This window comes from Convolutriloba macropyga, unplaced genomic scaffold (assembly GCF_964194025.1).
Source record: "Convolutriloba macropyga unplaced genomic scaffold, txConMacr16.3 SCAFFOLD_545, whole genome shotgun sequence".
In the NCBI taxonomy this organism is placed as follows: Eukaryota; Metazoa; Xenacoelomorpha; order Acoela; family Convolutidae; genus Convolutriloba; species Convolutriloba macropyga.
The window spans coordinates 22,501-45,000 of record NW_027452412.1 but is presented as its reverse complement, the minus strand read 5'-3'; the positions used below and the strand labels follow the sequence as shown (position 1 = coordinate 45,000).

Sequence of the window (22,500 nt, the reverse complement as noted above, 5' to 3'; positions counted from 1 at the left end):
TAAGTTAGCTTGAACTAGCTTGAGTTAGCTTGAGTTAGCTTGAGTTAGCTTGAGTTAGCTTGAGTTAGCTTGTCTTAGCTTTAGCTAGCTTGAGTTAGCTTGAACTAGCTTTAGCTACCTTGAGTTAGCTTGAGTTAGCTCGGGTTAGCTTGAGTTAGCTTGAGTTAGCTTGAGTTAGCTTTAGCTAGCTTGAGTTAGCTTGAGTTAGCTTGAGTTAGCTTGAGTTAGCTTGAATTAGCTTGAGTTAGCTTGAGTTAGCTTTAGCTAGCTTGGGTTAGCTTGAGCTAGCTTGAGTTAGCTCGGGTTAGCTTGAGTTAGCTTGAGTTAGCTTTAGCTAGCTTGAGTTAGCTTGAGTTAGCTTGAGTTAGCTTGAGTTAGCTTTAGCTAGCTTGAGTTAGCTTGAACTAGCTTGAGTTAGCTTGAGCTAGCTTGAGTTAGCTTGAGTTAGCTTGAGTTAGCTTTAGCTAGCTTGAGTTAGCTTGAACTAGCTTTAGTTAGCTTGAGTTAGCTTGAGTTAGCTTGAGTTAGCTTGAGTTAGCTTGTCTTAGCTTTAGCTAGCTTGAGTTAGCTTGAACTAGCTTTAGCTACCTTGAGTTAGCTTGAGTTAGCTCGGGTTAGCTTGAGTTAGCTTGAGTTAGCTTGAGTTAGCTTTAGCTAGCTTGAGTTAGCTTGAGTTAGCTTGAGTTAGCTTGAACTAGCTTGAGTTAGCTTGAGTTAGCTTGAGTTAGCTTGAGTTAGCTTGAGTTAGCTTGAGTTAGCTTGTCTTAGCTTTAGCTAGCTTGAGTTAGCTTGAACTAGCTTTAGCTACCTTGAGTTAGCTTGAGTTAGCTCGGGTTAGCTTGAGTTAGCTTGAGTTAGCTTGAGTTAGCTTTAGCTAGCTTGAGTTAGCTTGAGTTAGCTTGAGTTAGCTTGAGTTAGCTTGAATTAGCTTGAGTTAGCTTGAGTTAGCTTTAGCTAGCTTGGGTTAGCTTGAGCTAGCTTGAGTTAGCTCGGGTTAGCTTGAGTTAGCTTGAGTTAGCTTTAGCTAGCTTGAGTTAGCTTGAGTTAGCTTGAGTTAGCTTGAGTTAGCTTTAGCTAGCTTGAGTTAGCTTGAACTAGCTTGAGTTAGCTTGAGCTAGCTTGAGTTAGCTTGAGTTAGCTTGAGTTAGCTTTAGCTAGCTTGAGTTAGCTTGAACTAGCTTGAGTTAGCTTGAGTTAGCTTGAGTTAGCTTGTCTTAGCTTTAGCTAGCTTGAGCTAGCTTGAACTAGCTTTAGCTACCTTGAGTTAGCTTGAGTTAGCTCGGGTTAGCTTGAGTTAGCTTGAGTTAGCTTGAGTTAGCTTTAGCTAGCTTGAGTTAGCTTGAGTTAGCTTGAGTTAGCTTGAACTAGCTTGAGTTAGCTTGAGTTAGCTTGAGTTAGCTTGAGTTAGCTTGAGTTAGCTTGTCTTAGCTTTAGCTAGCTTGAGTTAGCTTGAACTAGCTTTAGCTACCTTGAGTTAGCTTGAGTTAGCTCGGGTTAGCTTGAGTTAGCTTGAGTTAGCTTGAGTTAGCTTTAGCTAGCTTGAGTTAGCTTGAGTTAGCTTGAGTTAGCTTGAGTTAGCTTGAATTAGCTTGAGTTAGCTTGAGTTAGCTTTAGCTAGCTTGGGTTAGCTTGAGCTAGCTTGAGTTAGCTCGGGTTAGCTTGAGTTAGCTTGAGTTAGCTTTAGCTAGCTTGAGTTAGCTTGAGTTAGCTTGAGTTAGCTTGAGTTAGCTTTAGCTAGCTTGAGTTAGCTTGAACTAGCTTGAGTTAGCTTGAGCTAGCTTGAGTTAGCTTGAGTTAGCTTGAGTTAGCTTTAGCTAGCTTGAGTTAGCTTGAACTAGCTTGAGTTAGCTTGAGTTAGCTTGAGTTAGCTTGTCTTAGCTTTAGCTAGCTTGAGCTAGCTTGAACTAGCTTTAGCTACCTTGAGTTAGCTTGAGTTAGCTCGGGTTAGCTTGAGTTAGCTTGAGTTAGCTTGAGTTAGCTTTAGCTAGCTTGAGTTAGCTTGAGTTAGCTTGAGTTAGCTTGAACTAGCTTGAGTTAGCTTGAGTTAGCTTGAGTTAGCTTGAGTTAGCTTGAGTTAGCTTGTCTTAGCTTTAGCTAGCTTGAGTTAGCTTGAACTAGCTTTAGCTACCTTGAGTTAGCTTGAGTTAGCTCGGGTTAGCTTGAGTTAGCTTGAGTTAGCTTGAGTTAGCTTTAGCTAGCTTGAGTTAGCTTGAGTTAGCTTGAGTTAGCTTGAGTTAGCTTGAATTAGCTTGAGTTAGCTTGAGTTAGCTTTAGCTAGCTTGGGTTAGCTTGAGCTAGCTTGAGTTAGCTCGGGTTAGCTTGAGTTAGCTTGAGTTAGCTTTAGCTAGCTTGAGTTAGCTTGAGTTAGCTTGAGTTAGCTTGAGTTAGCTTTAGCTAGCTTGAGTTAGCTTGAACTAGCTTGAGTTAGCTTGAGCTAGCTTGAGTTAGCTTGAGTTAGCTTGAGTTAGCTTTAGCTAGCTTGAGTTAGCTTGAACTAGCTTGAGTTAGCTTGAGCTAGCTTGAGTTAGCTTGAGTTAGCTTGAGTTAGCTTTAGCTAGCTTGAGTTAGCTTGAACTAGCTTGAGTTAGCTTGAGTTAGCTTGAGTTAGCTTGAGTTAGCTTGTCTTAGCTTTAGCTAGCTTGAGCTAGCTTGAACTAGCTTTAGCTACCTTGAGTTAGCTTGAGTTAGCTCGGGTTAGCTTGAGTTAGCTTGAGTTAGCTTGAGTTAGCTTGAGCTAGCTTGAGTTAGCTTGAGTTAGCTTGAGTTAGCTTTAGCTAGCTTGAGTTAGCTTGAACTAGCTTGAGTTAGCTTGAGCTAGCTTGAGTTAGCTTGAGTTAGCTTGAGTTAGCTTTAGCTAGCTTGAGTTAGCTTGAACTAGCTTGAGTTAGCTTGAGTTAGCTTGAGTTAGCTTGAGTTAGCTTGAATTAGCTTGAGTTAGCTTGAGTTAGCTTTAGCTAGCTTGGGTTAGCTTGAGCTAGCTTGAGTTAGCTCGGGTTAGCTTGAGTTAGCTTGAGTTAGCTTTAGCTAGCTTGAGTTAGCTTGAGTTAGCTTGAGTTAGCTTGAGTTAGCTTTAGCTAGCTTGAGTTAGCTTGAGCTAGCTGAGTTAGCTTGAGTTAGCTAGCTTGAGCTTGAGCTAGCTAGCTAGCTTGAGCTTGAGCTAGCTAGCTCGCTTGAGCTTGAGCTTGAGCTAGCTAGCTTGAGCTTGAGCTAGCTAGCTAGCTTGAGCTTGAGCTTGAGCTAGCTGGCTTGAGCTTGAGCTAGCTAGCTTGAGCTTGAGCTAGCTAGCTAGCTAGCTTGAGCTTGAGCTTGAGCTAGCTAGCTAGCTTGAGCTAGCTATCTAGCTTGAGCTTGAGCTAGCTAGCTAGCTTGAGCTTGAGCTTGAGCTTGAGCTAGCTGGCTTGAGCTTGAGCTAGCTAGCTTGAGCTTGAGCTAGCTAGCTAGCTTGAGCTTGAGCTTGAGCTAGCTGGCTTGAGCTTGAGCTAGCTAGCTTGAGCTTGAGCTAGCTAGCTAGCTTGAGCTTGAGCTTGAGCTAGCTAGCTAGCTAGCTTGAGCTTGAGCTTGAGCTTGAGCTAGCTAGCTTGAGCTTGAGCTAGCTAGCTAGCTTGAGCTTGAGCTTGAGCTAGCTAGCTTGAGCTTGAGCTTGAGCTAGCTAGCTTGAGCTTGAGCTTGAGCTAGCTAGCTTGAGCTTGAGCTTGAGCTAGCTAGCTTGAGCTTGAGCTTGAGCTAGCTAGCTAGCTAGCTTGAGCTTGAGCTAGCTAGCTTGAGCTTGAGCTAGCTAGCTAGCTTGAGATTGAGCTTGAGCTAGCTGGCTTGAGCTTGAGCTAGCTAGCTTGAGCTTGAGCTAGCTAGCTTGAGCTTGAGCTAGCTAGCTAGCTTGAACTTGAGCTAGCTAGCTAGCTTGAGCTTGAGCTTGAGCTAGCTAGCTAGCTTGAGCTTGAGCTTGAGCTAGCTGGCTTGAGCTTGAGCTAGCTAGCTTGAGCTTGAGCTAGCTAGCTTGAGCTTGAGCTAGCTAGCTAGCTTGAACTTGAGCTAGCTAGCTAGCTTGAGCTTGAGCTAGCTAGCTAGCTTGAGCTTGAGCTAGCTAGCTAGCTTGAGCTTGAGCTTGAGCTAGCTAGCTTGAGCTTGAGCTTGAGCTAGCTAGCTAGCTTGAGCTTGAGCTAGCTAGCTTGAGCTTGAGCTAGCTAGCTTGAGCTTGAGCTAGCTAGCTAGCTTGAGCTTGAGCTAGCTAGCTAGCTTGAACTTGAGCTAGCTAGCTAGCTTGAGCTTGAGCTAGCTAGCTAGCTTGAGCTAGCTAGCTAGCTTGAGCTTGAGCTTGAGCTAGCTAGCTTGAGCTTGAGCTAGCTAGCTAGCTTGAGCTTGAGCTAGCTAGCTAGCTTGAGCTTGAGCTAGCTAGCTAGCTTGAGCTTGAGCTTGAGCTAGCTAGCTTGAGCTTGAGCTTGAGCTAGCTAGCTAGCTTGAGCTTGAGCTAGCTAGCTTGAGCTTGAGCTAGCTAGCTTGAGCTTGAGCTAGCTAGCAAGCTTGTGCTTGAGCTAGCTAGCTAGCTTGAGCTTGAGCTTGAGCTAGCTAGCTTGAGCTTGAGCTAGCTAGCTTGAGCTTGAGCTAGCTAGCTTGAGCTTGAGCTAGCTAGCAAGCTTGTGCTTGAGCTAGCTAGCTAGCTTGAGCTTGAGCTTGAGCTAGCTGGCTTGAGCTTGAGCTAGCTAGCTTGAGCTTGAGCTAGCTAGCTTGAGCTTGACCTAGCTAGCTAGCTTGAACTTGAGCTAGCTAGCTAGCTTGAGCTTGAGCTAGCTAGCTAGCTTGAGCTTGAGCTAGCTAGCTAGCTTGAGCTTGAGCTTGAGCTAGCTAGCTTGAGCTTGAGCTTGAGCTAGCTAGCTAGCTTGAGCTTGAGCTAGCTAGCTTGAGCTTGAGCTAGCTAGCTTGAGCTTGAGCTAGCTAGCTAGCTTGAGCTTGAGCTAGCTAGCTAGCTTGAACTTGAGCTAGCTAGCTAGCTTGAGTTTGAGCTAGCTAGCTTGAGCTTGAGCTAGCTAGCTTGAGCTTGAGCTAGCTAGCTAGCTTGAACTTGAGCTAGCTAGCTAGCTTGAGCTTGAGCTAGCTAGCTAGCTTGAGCTTGAGCTAGCTAGCTAGCTTGAGCTTGAGCTTGAGCTTGAGCTAGCTAGCTTGAGCTTGAGCTTGAGCTAGCTAGCTAGCTTGAGCTTGAGCTAGCTAGCTTGAGCTTGAGCTAGCTAGCTTGAGCTTGAGCTAGCTAGCTAGCTTGAGCTTGAGCTAGCTAGCTAGCTTGAACTTGAGCTAGCTAGCTAGCTTGAGCTTGAGCTAGCTAGCTTGAGCTTGAGCTAGCTAGCTAGCTTGAGCTTGAGCTTGAGCTAGCTAGCTAGCTAGCTTGAGCTTGAGCTTGAGCTTGAGCTAGCTAGCTTGAGCTTGAGCTAGCTAGCTAGCTTGAGCTTGGGCTTGAGCTAGCTAGCTTGAGCTTGAGCTTGAGCTAGCTAGCTTGAGCTTGAGCTTGAGCTAGCTAGCTTGAGCTTGAGCTTGAGCTAGCTAGCTTGAGCTTGAGCTTGAGCTAGCTAGCTAGCTAGCTTGAGCTTGAGCTAGCTAGCTTGAGCTTGAGCTAGCTAGCTAGCTTGAGCTTGAGCTTGAGCTAGCTGGCTTGAGCTTGAGCTAGCTAGCTTGAGCTTGAGCTAGCTAGCTTGAGCTTGAGCTAGCTAGCTAGCTTGAACTTGAGCTAGCTAGCTAGCTTGAGCTTGAGCTTGAGCTTGAGCTAGCTAGCTAGCTTGAGCTTGAGCTTGAGCTAGCTGGCTTGAGCTTGAGCTAGCTAGCTTGAGCTTGAGCTAGCTAGCTTGAGCTTGAGCTAGCTAGCTAGCTTGAACTTGAGCTAGCTAGCTAGCTTGAGCTTGAGCTAGCTAGCTAGCTTGAGCTTGAGCTAGCTAGCTAGCTTGAGCTTGAGCTTGAGCTAGCTAGCTTGAGCTTGAGCTTGAGCTAGCTAGCTAGCTTGAGCTTGAGCTAGCTAGCTTGAGCTTGAGCTAGATAGCTTGAGCTTGAGCTAGCTAGCTAGCTTGAGCTTGAGCTAGCTAGCTAGCTTGAACTTGAGCTAGCTAGCTAGCTTGAGCTTGAGCTAGCTAGCTAGCTTGAGCTAGCTAGCTAGCTTGAGCTTGAGCTTGAGCTAGCTAGCTTGAGCTTGAGCTAGCTAGCTAGCTTGAGCTTGAGCTAGCTAGCTAGCTTGAGCTTGAGCTAGCTAGCTAGCTTGAGCTTGAGCTTGAGCTAGCTAGCTTGAGCTTGAGCTTGAGCTAGCTAGCTAGCTTGAGCTTGAGCTAGCTAGCTTGAGCTTGAGCTAGCTAGCTTGAGCTTGAGCTAGCTAGCAAGCTTGTGCTTGAGCTAGCTAGCTAGCTTGAGCTTGAGCTTGAGCTAGCTAGCTTGAGCTTGAGCTAGCTAGCTTGAGCTTGAGCTAGCTAGCTTGAGCTTGAGCTAGCTAGCAAGCTTGTGCTTGAGCTAGCTAGCTAGCTTGAGCTTGAGCTTGAGCTAGCTGGCTTGAGCTTGAGCTAGCTAGCTTGAGCTTGAGCTAGCTAGCTTGAGCTTGAGCTAGCTAGCTAGCTTGAACTTGAGCTAGCTAGCTAGCTTGAGCTTGAGCTAGCTAGCTAGCTTGAGCTTGAGCTAGCTAGCTAGCTTGAGCTTGAGCTTGAGCTAGCTAGCTTGAGCTTGAGCTTGAGCTAGCTAGCTAGCTTGAGCTTGAGCTAGCTAGCTTGAGCTTGAGCTAGCTAGCTTGAGCTTGAGCTAGCTAGCTAGCTTGAGCTTGAGCTAGCTAGCTAGCTTGAACTTGAGCTAGCTAGCTAGCTTGAGTTTGAGCTAGCTAGCTTGAGCTTGAGCTAGCTAGCTTGAGCTTGAGCTAGCTAGCTAGCTTGAACTTGAGCTAGCTAGCTAGCTTGAGCTTGAGCTAGCTAGCTAGCTTGAGCTTGAGCTAGCTAGCTAGCTTGAGCTTGAGCTTGAGCTAGCTAGCTTGAGCTTGAGCTTGAGCTAGCTAGCTAGCTTGAGCTTGAGCTAGCTAGCTTGAGCTTGAGCTAGCTAGCTTGAGCTTGAGCTAGCTAGCTAGCTTGAGCTTGAGCTAGCTAGCTAGCTTGAACTTGAGCTAGCTAGCTAGCTTGAGCTTGAGCTAGCTAGCTAGCTTGAGCTAGCTAGCTAGCTTGAGCTTGAGCTTGAGCTTGAGCTAGCTAGCTTGAGCTTGAGCTAGCTAGCTAGCTTGAGCTTGAGCTAGCTAGCTAGCTTGAGCTTGAGCTAGCTAGCTAGCTTGAGCTTGAGCTTGAGCTAGCTAGCTTGAGCTTGAGCTTGAGCTAGCTAGCTAGCTTGAGCTTGAGCTAGCTAGCTAGCTTGAGCTTGAGCTTGAGCTAGCTAGCTTGAGCTTGAGCTTGAGCTAGCTAGCTAGCTTGAGCTTGAGCTAGCTAGCTTGAGCTTGAGCTAGCTAGCTTGAGCTTGAGCTAGCTAGCTAGCTTGTGCTTGAGCTAGCTAGCTAGCTTGAGCTTGAGCTTGAGCTAGCTGGATTGAGCTTGAGCTAGCTAGCTTGAGCTTGAGCTAGCTAGCTTGAGCTTGAGCTAGCTAGCTAGCTTGAACTTGAGCTAGCTAGCTAGCTTGAGCTTGAGCTAGCTAGCTAGCTTGAGCTTGAGCTAGCTAGCTAGCTTGAGCTTGAGCTTGAGCTAGCTAGCTTGAGCTTGAGCTTGAGCTAGCTAGCTAGCTTGAGCTTGAGCTAGCTAGCTTGAGCTTGAGCTAGCTAGCTTGAGCTTGAGCTAGCTAGCTAGCTTGAGCTTGAGCTAGCTAGCTAGCTTGAACTTGAGCTAGCTAGCTAGCTTGAGCTTGAGCTAGCTAGCTAGCTTGAGCTAGCTAGCTAGCTTGAGCTTGAGCTTGAGCTAGCTAGCTTGAGCTTGAGCTAGCTAGCTAGCTTGAGCTTGAGCTAGCTAGCTAGCTTGAGCTTGAGCTAGCTAGCTAGCTTGAGCTTGAGCTTGAGCTAGCTAGCTTGAGCTTGAGCTTGAGCTAGCTAGCTAGCTTGAGCTTGAGCTAGCTAGCTTGAGCTTGAGCTAGCTAGCTTGAGCTTGAGCTAGCTAGCAAGCTTGTGCTTGAGCTAGCTAGCTAGCTTGAGCTTGAGCTTGAGCTAGCTAGCTTGAGCTTGAGCTAGCTAGCTTGAGCTTGAGCTAGCTAGCTTGAGCTTGAGCTAGCTAGCAAGCTTGTGCTTGAGCTAGCTAGCTAGCTTGAGCTTGAGCTTGAGCTAGCTGGCTTGAGCTTGAGCTAGCTAGCTTGAGCTTGAGCTAGCTAGCTTGAGCTTGAGCTAGCTAGCTAGCTTGAACTTGAGCTAGCTAGCTAGCTTGAGCTTGAGCTAGCTAGCTAGCTTGAGCTTGAGCTAGCTAGCTAGCTTGAGCTTGAGCTTGAGCTAGCTAGCTTGAGCTTGAGCTTGAGCTAGCTAGCTAGCTGGAGCTTGAGCTAGCTAGCTTGAGCTTGAGCTAGCTAGCTTGAGCTTGAGCTAGCTAGCTAGCTTGAGCTTGAGCTAGCTAGCTAGCTTGAACTTGAGCTAGCTAGCTAGCTTGAGTTTGAGCTAGCTAGCTTGAGCTTGAGCTAGCTAGCTTGAGCTTGAGCTAGCTAGCTAGCTTGAACTTGAGCTAGCTAGCTAGCTTGAGCTTGAGCTAGCTAGCTAGCTTGAGCTTGAGCTAGCTAGCTAGCTTGAGCTTGAGCTTGAGCTAGCTAGCTTGAGCTTGAGCTTGAGCTAGCTAGCTAGCTTGAGCTTGAGCTAGCTAGCTTGAGCTTGAGCTAGCTAGCTTGAGCTTGAGCTAGCTAGCTAGCTTGAGCTTGAGCTAGCTAGCTAGCTTGAACTTGAGCTAGCTAGCTAGCTTGAGCTTGAGCTTGAGCTTGAGCTAGCTAGCTTGAGCTTGAGCTAGCTAGCTAGCTTGAGCTTGAGCTAGCTAGCCAGCTTGAGCTTGAGCTAGCTAGCTAGCTTGAGCTTGAGCTTGAGCTAGCTAGCTTGAGCTTGAGCTTGAGCTAGCTAGCTAGCTTGAGCTTGAGCTAGCTAGCTAGCTTGAGCTTGAGCTTGAGCTAGCTAGCTTGAGCTTGAGCTTGAGCTAGCTAGCTAGCTTGAGCTTGAGCTAGCTAGCTTGAGCTTGAGCTAGCTAGCTTGAGATTGAGCTAGCTAGCTAGCTTGTGCTTGAGCTAGCTAGCTAGCTTGAGCTTGAGCTTGAGCTAGCTGGCTTGAGCTTGAGCTAGCTAGCTTGAGCTTGAGCTAGCTAGCTTGAGCTTGAGCTAGCTAGCTAGCTTGAACTTGAGCTAGCTAGCTAGCTTGAGCTTGAGCTTGAGCTAGCTAGCTAGCTTGAGCTTGAGCTAGCTAGCTAGCTTGAGCTTGAGCTTGAGCTAGCTAGCTTGAGCTTGAGCTTGAGCTAGCTAGCTAGCTTGAGCTTGAGCTAGCTAGCTTGAGCTTGAGCTAGCTAGCTTGAGCTTGAGCTAGCTAGCTAGCTTGAGCTTGAGCTAGCTAGCTAGCTTGAACTTGAGCTAGCTAGCTAGCTTGAGCTTGAGCTAGCTAGCTAGCTTGAGCTAGCTAGCTAGCTTGAGCTTGAGCTTGAGCTTGAGCTAGCTAGCTTGAGCTTGAGCTAGCTAGCTAGCTTGAGCTTGAGCTAGCTAGCTAGCTTGAGCTTGAGCTAGCTAGCTAGCTTGAGCTTGAGCTTGAGCTAGCTAGCTTGAGCTTGAGCTTGAGCTAGCTAGCTAGCTTGAGCTTGAGCTAGCTAGCTTGAGCTTGAGCTAGCTAGCTTGAGCTTGAGCTAGCTAGCTAGCTTGAGCTTGAGCTAGCTAGCTAGCTTGAGCTTGAGCTAGCTGGCTTGAGCTTGAGCTAGATAGCTTGAGCTTGAGCTAGCTAGCTAGCTTGAGCTAGCTAGCTAGAGCTCGACCTATGAAAAGCTGCGCAAACACTTATTCTATAATAATTGCGAAAATTAAAAATTTCACAAGTGAAAAGCTGCATAAACAGTAATTCTATGTGTGGGGCATTATTAGGGGGAGGTGTCTTGTCAAAATATGGCTGGACTAAAGACCTCAACCCAGATAGGGTGGAAGGCCCTATGATCGGTCTGTTACTAATCGGTGACCGATAAAGACCTGACCAAGGCCTGTAGTAAGCTTGGTTAGGCATTACAGGAGATAACACTAAGACCGAGGGGTCTTAGAGAGCCCTCTAGCGGGGCGAATAGAGCTAGATCGAGCCTTGGGAAAGCTAGATCGAGCAGGACTGAAGCTAAAGGATAGACCGAGAGGTCTGTCTGGTCCTCCTAGAGAGGCCAAGAGAAAGTACGAGAAGCCAACTAAAGCTTGATCGGGCCTTCAGCAAGCACGACCGAGCTGTACCGGAGCTAACACTAAGACCGAGGGGTCTTAGAGAGCCCTCTAGCGGGGCGAATAGAGCTAGATCGAGCCTTGGGAAAGCTAGATCGAGCAGGACTGAAGCTAAACGATAGACCGAGAGGTCTGTCTGGTCCTCCTAGAGAGGCCAAGAGAAAAAACGAGAAGCTAACTAAAGCTTGATCGGGCCTTCAGCAAGCACGACCGAGCTGTACCGGAGCTAACACTAAGACCGAGGGGTCTTAGAGAGCCCTCTAGCGGGGCGAATAGAGCTTGATCAAGCCTTGGGCAAGCTAGATCGAGCAGGACTGAAGCTAAGCAAGAGACCGAGAGGTCTGTCTGGTCCTCCTAGAGAGGCCAAGAGAAAGTACGAGAAGCCAACTAAAGCTTGATCGGGCCTTCAGCAAGCACGACCGAGCTGTACCGGAGCTAACACTAAGACCGAGGGGTCTTAGAGAGCCCTCTAGCGGGGCGAATAGAGCTAGATCGAGCCTTGGGAAAGCTAGATCGAGCAGGACTGAAGCTAAACGATAGACCGAGAGGTCTGTCTGGTCCTCCTAGAGAGGCCAAGAGAAAGTACGAGAAGCTAACTAAAGCTTGATCGCGCCTTCAGCAAGCACGATTGAGCAAGACCGGAGCTAACACTAAGACCGAAGTGTCTTAGAGAGCCCTCTGGTGGGGCGAATAGAGCTAGATCGAGCCTTGGGAAAGCTAGATCGAGTAAGATTGAAGCTGAAAGAGTGTCAGAGGAGCAAATGAACCTCCAAAAAGTGAAAATCAAATTTTAGAAAAAACACAAGTTAAATACTGCATGGACAGTATTTCTATGTGTGGGGCATTATTAGGGGGAGGTGTCTTGTCAAAATATGGCTGGACTAAAGACCTCAACCCGGATAGGGTGGAAGGCCCCATGATCGGTCTGTTACTAATCGGTGACCGATAAAGACCTGACCAAGGCCTGTAGTAAGCTTGGTTAGGCATTACAGGAGTTAACACTAAGACCGAGGGGTCTTAGAGAGCCCTCTAGCGGGGCGAATAGAGCTAGATCGAGCCTTGGGAAAGCTAGATCGAGCAGGACTGAAGCTAAGCAAGAGACCGAAAGGTCTGTCTGGTCCTCCTAGAGAGGCCAAGAGAAAGTACGAGAAGCTAACTAAAGCTTGATCAGGCCTTCAGCAAGCACGACCGAGCTGTACCGGAGCTAACACTAAGACCGAGGGGTCTTAGAGAGCCCTCTAGCAGGGCGAATAGATCTAGATCGAGCCTTGGGAAAGCTAGATCGAGCAGGACTGAAGCTAAACGATAGACCGAGAGGTCTGTCTGGTCCTCCTAGAGAGGCCAAGAGAAAGTACGAGAAGCTAACTAAAGCTTGATCGGGCCTTCAGCAAGCACGACCGAGCTGTACCGGAGCTAACACTAAGACCGAGGGGTCTTAGAGAGCCCTCTAGCAGGGCGAATAGAGCTAGATCGAGCCTTGGGAAAGCTAGATCAAGCAGGACTGAAGCTAAACGATAGACCGAGAGGTCTGTCTGGTCCTCCTAGAGAGGCCAAGAGAAAGTACGAGAATCTAACTAAAGCTTGATCGGGCCTTCAGCAAGCACGACCGAGCTGTACCGGAGCTAACACTAAGACCGAGGGGTCTTAGAGAGCCCTCTAGCAGGGCGAATAGAGCTAGATCGAGCCTTGGGAAAGCTAGATCGAGCAGGACTGAAGCTAAACGATAGACCGAGAGGTCTGTCTGGTCCTCCTAGAGAGGCCAAGAGGAAGTACGAGAAGCTAACTAAAGCTTGATCGCGCCTTCAGCAAGCACGATTGAGCAAGACCGGAGCTAACACTAAGACCGAAGTGTCTTAGAGAGCCCTCTAGTGGGGCGAATAGAGCTAGATCGAGCCTTGGGAAAGCTAGATCGAGTAAGATTGAAGCTGAAAGAGTGTCAGAGGAGCAAATGAACCTCCAAAAAGTGAAAATCAAATTTTAGAAAAAAACACAAGTTAAATACTGCATGGACAGTAATTCTATGTGTGGGGCATTATTAGGGAGAGGTGTCTTGTCAAAATATGGCTGGACTAAAGACCTCAACCCGGATAGGGTGGAAGGCCCTATGATTGGTCTGTTACTAATCGGTGACCGATAAAGACCTGACCAAGGCCTGTAGTAAGCTTGGTTAGGCATTACAGAAGATAACACTAAGACCGAGGGGTCTTAGAGAGCCCTCTAGCGGGGCGAATAGAGCTTGATCAAGCCTTGGGCAAGCTAGATCGAGCAGGACTGAAGCTAAACGATAGACCGAGAGGTCTGTCTGGTCCTCCTAGAGAGGCCAAGAGAAAGTACGAGAATCTAACTAAAGCTGGGTCGGGCCTTCAGCAAGCACGACCGAGCAGTACCGGAGCTAACACTAAGACCGAGGGGTCTTAGAGAGCCCTCTAGTGGGGCGAATAGAGCTAGATCGAGCCTTGGGAAAGCTAGATCGAGCAGGACTGAAGCTAAACGATAAACCGAAAGGTCTGACGGGTCCTCATAAGAGGCATGGAGAAAGATCTGATACTAAAGTACCTCTCGGAAGTAATAAAATATGCCTGATGAAGCCGGGTATGATGTTTGTTGTTTGATGGCATTCATCGATTAGGTCTGGTGGATTCCCCATTACTCCGAGTGGTACTAGTAGAGGCTCCTACAGGGGTGAGCAAAGCGAGATCAAGCCTTAGGCAAGCTAGATCGAGCAGAACTGAAGCTGAAAAGCAAAATAAATGACAGGTCTGTCCAAATCAATAAACTTGAAATCCAGTGTGGTCACCACGGGTCACGAGGTGAATTCCTAGCGATTGTCTGCTGAACGTATAGGAAGGCCCGAAACGAACGATAATTTCATTGCACAGTGGAGATACTATACGTTCAGGAGTAGCATACATCGGGTTTGATCTATGATCATGTCTGGTCTCCGAGGATCCACCGGGTTACCAACTGGCACCGCTGTACTGGGTGTAAAACTGGGCCACCTGAAGTCCCGGGTGTAAAACTAGGTGCCTCTGTGCCAAAGTAGCGGCTTGCGTAGTGCATTATGCCTCCGGCTTGCGAAATGGTTATAAGCAATAACAACAGGACGCCGCGGGGTGTTCACTTAAAGGAGTAACGTTCTCTCAAGGGAGGGGATCTAAAAATCTTGATAAAACATTTATTCTATGCAAAATTTGTGCGCAAATTTTGCAAAGTAAAAAGCTGCACTGTAGCAAATTCTATGTGTGTAGCATTATTAGGGAAGTGTTGTTTGATGGCACCTCTCTACTTGATGCACCAAAGAACTACCTTGATGGCTCATGACCGCTGGTAATCTGTCGTCGCTAGTAGTTCGGAACTGAGAACAAATATGTTCGCAAATTACAACAATTATACAGCATATTGCTGAATAAAGCAGAACCGAATAATACTCAGTGACTTTACACCAAGACTGACTAATGTCTGGATTGTATCGTCCTACTCGAGTAAGGCGAAGAAAAGCTAGAAAGATACGCTTTTCACAAAGCAGGCTTAATGCATGCAAACCAAGGAGGAAGGAGTGATGCCCCTCCTTATAATAAGCAGAACCAAATAAAGAACAGACAGCATCATCTGTACAGTGACCAAGAAGAGGTGAAACTTCTGTATGTGAAAAGGCAATTTGAGCGAGATTTATTAGCAGACTAGTATTATGTTGTTTCTAGTAGGCGAAAGCCGAAACATCAACATGTGAAAATCTGATATTAAATCCTCAATCATTTTCCCTAGTATTATACAGCTATGAGTAACCTTAATTGGACACGGCAATTATTGCTGACCGGTGAAACTTTCGCATGGGAAAGACACACACACTTCTTGACAAAGCAATAAGTATTATGCTGTTTCTAGTACGCGAAAGCAGAAACATCAGCATGTGAAAGTTGTGAAGTTGAAGAATTTTTGTGTTGAGTACGATGTTGTTACTAGTAACCATGTCGACAGCTGAGAACTGTTCTCTAACCAATAGAAGGTGAAACTTCTGTATGTGAAAAGGCAATTTGAGCGAGATTTCTTAGCAGACTAGTATTATGTTGTTTCTAGTAGGCGAAAGCCGAAACATCAACATGTGAAAATCTGATATTAAATCCTCAATCATTTTCCCTAGTATTATACAGCTACTAGTAGCCGTAATTGGTCAGGGAAACATTGTTGACCGGTGAAACTTCACATGGGAAAGACACACAAATTACTTGACAAAACAATAAGTATTATGCTGTTTCTAGTATGCGAAAGCAGAAACATCAGCATGTGAAAGTTGTGAAGTTGAAAAGTTTTTGTGTTGAGTACGGTGTTGTTACTAGTAACCATGTCGACAGCTGGAAAGCTGTTCTCTAACCAATAAAAGGTAAAACTTCTGTATCTGAAGAGGCGGCGTGATTGAGATTTTTAACAGACTAGTATTATGTTGTTTCTAGTAGGCGAGAGCCGAAACATCGACATGTGAACATCTGGTTTTTAAATCATGAGTCAATTCTCCCTAGTATGATACAGTTGTTAGCCGGTATTGGTAACAGTAGAACAGAGATTTGGAGGGCAAAACCTGCTCATGGGAAATGCTCACAGAGCGCTATCTACCAGTACACATAGTATTATGCTGTTTCTAGTACGCGCGAGCCGAAACATCAGCATGTGAAATGTGTAATCGTGGGTAACTCTAAGTGTGTAGAGTACTGTGTAGTAACTAGTAGCCATGCCAAAGCATGCATTGAAACTCTTCGTGATTTAAAAAGCTCAAAGCAAGATTGACGAGGCCGCAAGGCTATGTCTTTCTAAATTCGAACAAATCGAAAGATTGTTCAAAGTACAATTAAACTGATTGATCCTGTCAGTTGCCATATGCTTGTCTGAAAGACTAAGCCATGCATGTGCAAGCGAAGCTTGAAAAAGTGGAACCGCGAATGGCTCATTAAATCAGTTACTATCTATTAGTTGATTTGCAAGCTAAATGAATAACTGCGGTAACCCTGCAGCTAATGCATGCTGATTGTCCGACACTGTCGGAGACTTTTACAAGACTACACCGGGTGATTTGCTAAGTACAGACACATCCCGTGATGAGTCCTAGTAACTGAAAGATCCCAGATAGCTTCGGCTTGGGGACGGAACTTCCGAATTTCTGACCTATCAACCTATGATGGTAGTGTAACGGACTACCATGGTTGTGACGGGTAACGGGGAATCAGGGTTCGATTCCGGAGAGGGAGCCTTAGAAACGGCTACCACATCCAAGGAAGGCAGCAGGCACGCAAATTACCCACTCTCCGCACGAGGAGGTAGTGACTAGAAATAATGATATGAACCTTTATGGTTTGTAATCAGAATGGAATGGACTTAAAAGCTCCATTGATGAACGAGTAGAGGGCAAGTCTGGTGCCAGCAGCCGCGGTAATACCAGCCTCTACAAGCGTATGCAATAGTTGCTGCGTTTAAAAAGCTCATAGTTGGATCTGTTTGAGTAGAACGGCAACATGGTCTTCAGTTAAATCTGTTGACTCGTTCCGCTCATCCTTCGCATCGAAGAAATAGTTTGCACTTAAATGTGACGAACTGTGGAAACGGTGTTTTCACCCTGAGAAAATTAGAGTGTTCAAAGCATCCTTTGGGATCGAATAATAAAGCATGGAATAATGGAGAATGACCCGCTACTCGATTGATGCCGGTTGGCTGAGTGCGGTAATGATTGAAAGGAACAGACGGGGGCATTTGTATTGCTACGTTAGAGGTGAAATTCTTGGATCGTGGCAAGACAAACTACTGCGAAAGCATTTGCCAAGAATGTTTTCATTAATCAAGAACGAAAGTCAGAGTATTGAAGAGGATTAGATACCCTCGTAATTCTGACCATAAACTATACCAACCTACAATTTGTCAAAGTCGATCTTGACTTGGCAAGAGATTAACCGGGAAACCAAAGTTTATTGGTTCCGGGGGAAGTATGGTTGCAAAATCGAAACTTAAAGGAATTGACGGAAGGGCACCACCAGGAGTGGAGCCTGCGGCTTAATTTGACTCAACACGGGAAAACTCACCCGGTCCAGACATCTTAAGGATTGACAGATTGAATATCTTTCATGATTATATGGGCGGTGGTGCATGGCCGTTCTTAGTTAGTGGAGTGATCTGTCTGGTTAATTCCGATAACGAACGAGATCTTCTCCATCTAAATAATGAAATTCACTATATGTGAATTCAAACACTTCTTAGAGGAACTATGCGGAATTAAATACCGCAGATGAAGTGAGGCTATAACAGGTCTGTGATGCCCTTAGATGTTCTGGACTGCACGCGCGCTACACTGTGTACTTTTAGATTGAGTACTCAGCCCTTGGTCCGAAATGGACTGGGCAATCAGAGAAAAGTACAGCGCTTCAAGGGGATCGTCTGTTGTAACTTGCAGACGTGAACCAGGAATTCCTGGTACTTATGAGTCAACAACTCATAGGGATTACGTCCCTGCCCTTTGTACACACCGCCCGTCGCTACTACTGATTGGATAGTTAAGCAAGAATTGCAAATTCCTACTGTTGGGACTTCGGTCTCCGGCAACGGGATGAAGCGGATCGAGCTTAATTGTCTAGAGGAAGTAAAAGTCGTAACAAGGTTTCCGTAGGGGAACCTGCGGAAGGATCAGTGATTGATTCCTTCGGGCATGGCTGCTGGTAGAGGCCATGTCTGTAGTGCGCATGACGCTCTGTCGCTAGAGATTGCTTGGCAACCAATCTCGAATTATGTATCGAGCTCAAAAACTACTTGTGTGGATACATAGTTCAGCAGTCATGGCAAGGGACTGCTTAAAGGGAGACTAGTTAGCAAAAGCAGCCTAGCAGAACTGCAGCTATCTAGATCTCAGAAGCTGGGTTATAGAAGCCCAGCTATAGACTTGTGAATGAGAAAGGCCTAAAAAGGTCCACAAGTCGCGTGGTTAGAACCGACACGCAAAAATCCCAGCGAGTGACAGAGCGTTGCGCTGTTCAGTGGGAAAGAGTTGAGCTACTCGGGGCGCCCACTGAACTTGCTCCGAGCCAAAGGCTCGAAAAAACACAGCTTAGCCTCAGATCCTTTACATAGAAGGCTAGCTAAAATAAACTTACCTTGGACGAGGGTAAAGTTTAGTCAGTTCTTAGGGGAGAGTAATCCACAGCTTCTCGCCCTCTGAACATTCTCCCAGATATGTAGGTCTGGGAGAGTCTCCTCCTGTTCTTCGGAATCTGGAGGTAGACAAAGACAGTACGATACGATCTTGCATCGGGATGACTAACCGATAATGATCATAATCTGACAATTTTTCCGGCTTGAGGCACCGGAGTCAGATTAAAGACACATACTGAACTAAAGGCGTATGTGCAAAGCTTGTCGGAGTGTAGAGAGTCAAGCTGAGTTGACTCGTCACGTGGTGATGACAACAGCCATGTGCAAAACACTCACAACTTTATCGTCTATGTGGAAAAGGTTGCTAACAGCGCTCTCTATGAGAGGCCCTCGCATATAACTATACGAGGAAAAGGCGATAGAGTTGTTTGAATGTGGGGCAGGTTCATCGACAAGCTAAGTTGATCACATTCTTGTTGTGGCATCCTACTAGAATTGGTCACGGTCTGCACCAACTCTCCCCAAGTTGGCCAGACTTAAAACTAGAAATAAGGTTTGCAGCTATGTGAACCTAGAAACTGTAAAGGAGTTGAAAGAACTTAAAGGAATTGAAAGAGGCCTTGAGGTATATCCTCTTGGTAAAGACCCACAAAAGCTCACAAAAGTGGCTTCGAAGGGCAAAACTGGTTCATCCAAAACAATTGGAGAGCTTAAAGCAGAACCAATTCGAATGAAACACTATTGGTGAAACTTCATCATGAGAACACCACAAGCTGATCACGCTCTATGATATGACTAGTATTATGTTGCTTCTAGTAGGCTAAGCGCAAGCCGAAACATCAACATGTGAAAGTCGTAGAATTTTGCAATCAAACTGTGGCTAGTACTGTGATGTTACTAGTAACCTGGTGTTCCGTCATATGGCCAAGAGAGCATTTGAAGGCGAAACTTCTGCATGGGAAAGCTGCATCATGATCAAAATTTTATATCGAGTATTATGTTGACGTTAGTAGGCCTTGGCCGAAAACGCAGCATGTGAAAGGTATAGATAAAAGTTATTGTTGCAGTCAGTACTGTGTAGTTACTAGTAGCTGGATTTAAGCTCAAAATGAGACACTGTTGGTGAAACTTCATCATGAGAATGTCACAAGCTGATCAAGCTCTATGATATGACTAGTATTATGTTGCTTCTAGTAGGCTAAGCGCAAGCCGAAACATCAACATGTGAAAGTCGTAGAATTTTGCGATCAAATTGTGGCTAGTACTGTGATGTTACTAGTAACCTTGTGTTACGTCATATGGCCAAGAGAGCATTTGAAGGCGAAACTTCTGCATGGGGAAGCTGCATCATGAACAAAAGTTTATATCGAGTATTATGTTGACATTAGTAGGCCCTGGCCGAAAGCGCAGCATGTGAAAGGTATAGATAAAAGTTATCGTTGCAGTCAGTACTGTGTAGTTACTAGTAGCTGGATTTAAGCTCGAAATGAGACACTGTTGGTGAAACTTCATCATGAGAACGTCACAAGCTGATCACGCTCCATGATATGACTAGTATTATGTTGCTTCTAGTAGGCTAAGCGCAAGCCGAAACATCAACATGTGAAAGTCGTAGAATTTTGCGATCAAATTGTGGCTAGTACTGTGATGTTACTAGTAACCTTGTGTTACGTCATATGGCCAAGAGAGCATTTGAAGGCGAAACTTCTGCATGGGGAAGCTGCATCATGAACAAAAGTTTATATCGAGTATTATGTTGACGTTAGTAGGCCCTGGCCGAAAGCGCAGCATGTGAAAGGTATAGATAAAAGTTAGCGTTGCAGTCAGTACTGTGTAGTTACTAGTAGCTGGATTTAAGCTCGAAATGAGACACTGTTGGTGAAACTTCATCATGAGAACGTCACAAGCTGATCACGCTCTATGATATGACTAGTATTATGTTGCTTCTAGTAGGCTAAGCGCAAGCCGAAACATCAACATGTGAAAGTCGTAGAATTTTGCAATCAAACTGTGGCTAGTACTGTGATGTTACTAGTAACCTTTTCTTACGTCATATGGCCAAGAGAGCATTTGAAGGCGAAACTTCTGCATGGGGAAGCTGCATCATGAACAAAAGTTTATATCGAGTATTATGTTGACGTTAGTAGGCCCTGGCCGAAAGCGCAGCATGTGAAAGGTATAGATAAAAGTTATCGTTGCAGTCAGTACTGTGTAGTTACTAGTAGCTGGATTTAAGCTCGAAGTGAGACACTGTTGGTGAAACTTCATCATGAGAACGTCACAAGCTGATCACGCTCTATGATATGACTAGTATTATGTTGCTTATAGTAGGCTAAGCGCAAGCCGAAACATCAACATGTGAAAGTCGTAGAATTTTGCGATCAAACTGTGGCTAGTACTTTGATGATGCTTGTAGCCAACCGAATTGGTTGAAAAGCCCAATAAGTAAGCTAACTTGGGAGAGCTTGTTGGAAACCAAATGCTACTAGATTGGTCCAAATACATCCTTCAACAGGGGATCACTTGGCTCGCTTTACGAAGAGGAGCACAGCTATATGTGTTAATTCGGTATGAATCGCAAGATTTGTTTACCGACCTCTCTAACGCAAAAGGCGGTCTCGGCTTCGGCTGTTGACTGCGTCCGATTCAGGGTTATATAACTCTCGATTGAACACATTGATGTTCTATTGTTGGTGCTTCCAATAAAATTGGAACACTTAAAGCAGAACCGATTCAAATAATAGCATTCTGATCAATGATTGCATTCCTTGATCAAGAACTGCTGGAGTCATTGTGATGGCGAATTTTCTTCATAAGAAAATTGCAAAGAGACGGAACTTAATGAGACTAGTATTATGTTGTTTCTAGTAAGCGGAAGCTGAAACAGCAACATGTGAAAATCAAGTTTTGTTCAATGATCTCGAGGCGATAAGTACTATGAAGCAACTAGTAGCCTAAGCATGACTCAGATTTGAGACAGTCAAAAAGACTGGCGAAACTTCTTCACATGAAAGTTACATAGAGAACTACAAATGTATACAGCGAGTATTATGTTGTTTCTAGTAGGCGAAAGCTGAAACATCAACATGTGAAAGTTGTCTGCAAACTGTAGAACGATATGTGATTAGTACTGTGCTGTTACTAGTAGCCAGTCTGACTGTAGAAGCCAAGACAAAGGGAAACTAATGCATCTGAAAAGGACAAGTTATGGAAAGGTATGCACGATAAGTATTATGTTGTTTCTAGTAAGCGGCAGCTGAAACATCAACATGTGAACGTCGTTGTGTACAGTAACCTAGAACTATATAGTCCTTAGTAACGTGCATTTACTAGTACCTGTAATTGGTATTCAGACTCAGGCAGTTTGGAATAGTTTGGCAAAGATGCACCAGAGAAAACTGGGATTTGATACAGAAATTGTTGAATACAAGTATTATGCTGCTTCTAGTAGGTTGAATCCGAAACATCAGCATGTGAAAATTGAAAACATTTCTGGTTCGAATTGTCACAAGTATTTGGTGATCTGAGTAGCCAAACTCACTACAACGCCAATTGAAGGCAAAAATTCTCAACGGGAAAAGCTATTCTCATTGAATGAGCTAACAAGACGAGTATTATGTTGCTTCTAGTAGGCGAAAGCCAAAACATCAACATGTGAAAGTCTTGCTGAACAAATTTAATGTTGTTGAGCTCAGTACCGTGTGAATTAGTAGCCATAATTGGCGAGCGAAAATTGAACTGGCGAAACTTCGTCTTTGGAAAATTGCAGATGCCGAGCACTTATTTTGCAACGAGTATTATGTTGACTGTAGTAAGCGAAAGCCGAAACAGCAACATGTGAAAGCTGTTGAAATTTGTGGTCATTTTGCAATAAGTACAAGGAGTGTAACTAGTAGCCAGGTCAAAATTTGGGATAAGAATGAGCAAAAATTCTGCATGAGAACAGTTGAAATTATGAAACTAAATTACAAAGACTAGTATTATGTTGTTTCGAGTACGCGAAAGCGGAAACATCAACATGTGAACGTTTGTAACGAAGTTTCGTTAATTTTCAGCCTAGTACTGAGCAAGAACGAGTAGCCTCATCTCCAATCCCACGCAAAATGTAGTGAAATATGTGAGTGAACCTTATTCACGGTGAGGGTTTCCCGAGGTCTGTATTGCAGCGAGTATTATGTTGCTTCTAGTAAGCGAAAGCTGAAACAACAACATTTGAAAGTTGGAATTAATGACTGAATGGAAACTTCGACCTGTGTTTGATAGTAGTAGCGAACAAAACTGCTGAATCGGTTTCTGTCTCATATTGGTCAGTGAACCAATTAAGAGACAATCAACTACATAACCTGAATTGGGCGAGAGAACCCCCTTAACTTAAGCATATCAGTAAGGGGAGGAAAAGAAATCAACTGAGAATCCCTTAGTAATGGCGAATGAACAGGGAAAAGCTCATCGGGAAGAGAAATGGCAACATTTCTCGGTGTCCGGTATGGTTTGATGCTAGACTGGTGAATTTGTCCTGATGTCTACTGGAAAGTAGCATCAAAGAAGGTGAAAATCCTGTAAAGGTCATTTTCGATACCAGTCATAATGGCTCATTCCTATGAGTAGAGTTGTTTGAAAGTGCAACTCGAAGCTGGAGATATGTCTCTCCAAAAGCTAATTATAAAGCGAGACCGATAGTAAACAAGTACCGTGAGGGAAAGTTGAAAAGCACTCTGAAGAGAGAGTGAAAAGTACGTGAAACTGTTGAAGGGGAACTGGAGTGAGCGTTACCATACTCAATGCCTTGATATTATATTCTCGGCTACCGAGTAGTGTAGTTGTCGTCTTTTGGCAAATCTTGTTAATGAATCGAGCAGAAGTTTTCCTCGGAATTCTTCTTGTTGATTCTAAACAAAATGAGATAAATTGATCTTGATTGCCTGTCTGACCTCAACTTCCTATTCAATGCTCTCTACAGCCCGTCTTGAAACACGGACCAAGGAGTGTGAGTTGCTTGCAAGTGTTGTCGCTCATTGAAAGCGCACACGCGAA

General features: G+C 45.3%; 1 non-coding gene and 1 pseudogene across 1 annotated transcript in view; both read left to right on the top strand.

Moving 5' to 3' along the window:
- The first annotated feature begins 19,969 nt into the window (after positions 1-19,969).
- On the top strand, positions 19,970-20,121 carry LOC142357461 (5.8S ribosomal RNA; annotated as a pseudogene).
- A 1,683-nt stretch (positions 20,122-21,804) lies between these two features.
- Positions 21,805-22,500, top strand: part of LOC142357458 (large subunit ribosomal RNA) — a 3,526-nt gene continuing 2,830 nt past the window's right edge. Inside the window, exon 1 of the ribosomal RNA XR_012761611.1 lies at positions 21,805-22,500. This exon is cut by the window's right edge and continues 2,830 nt beyond it. This is a non-coding gene — a ribosomal RNA (large subunit ribosomal RNA).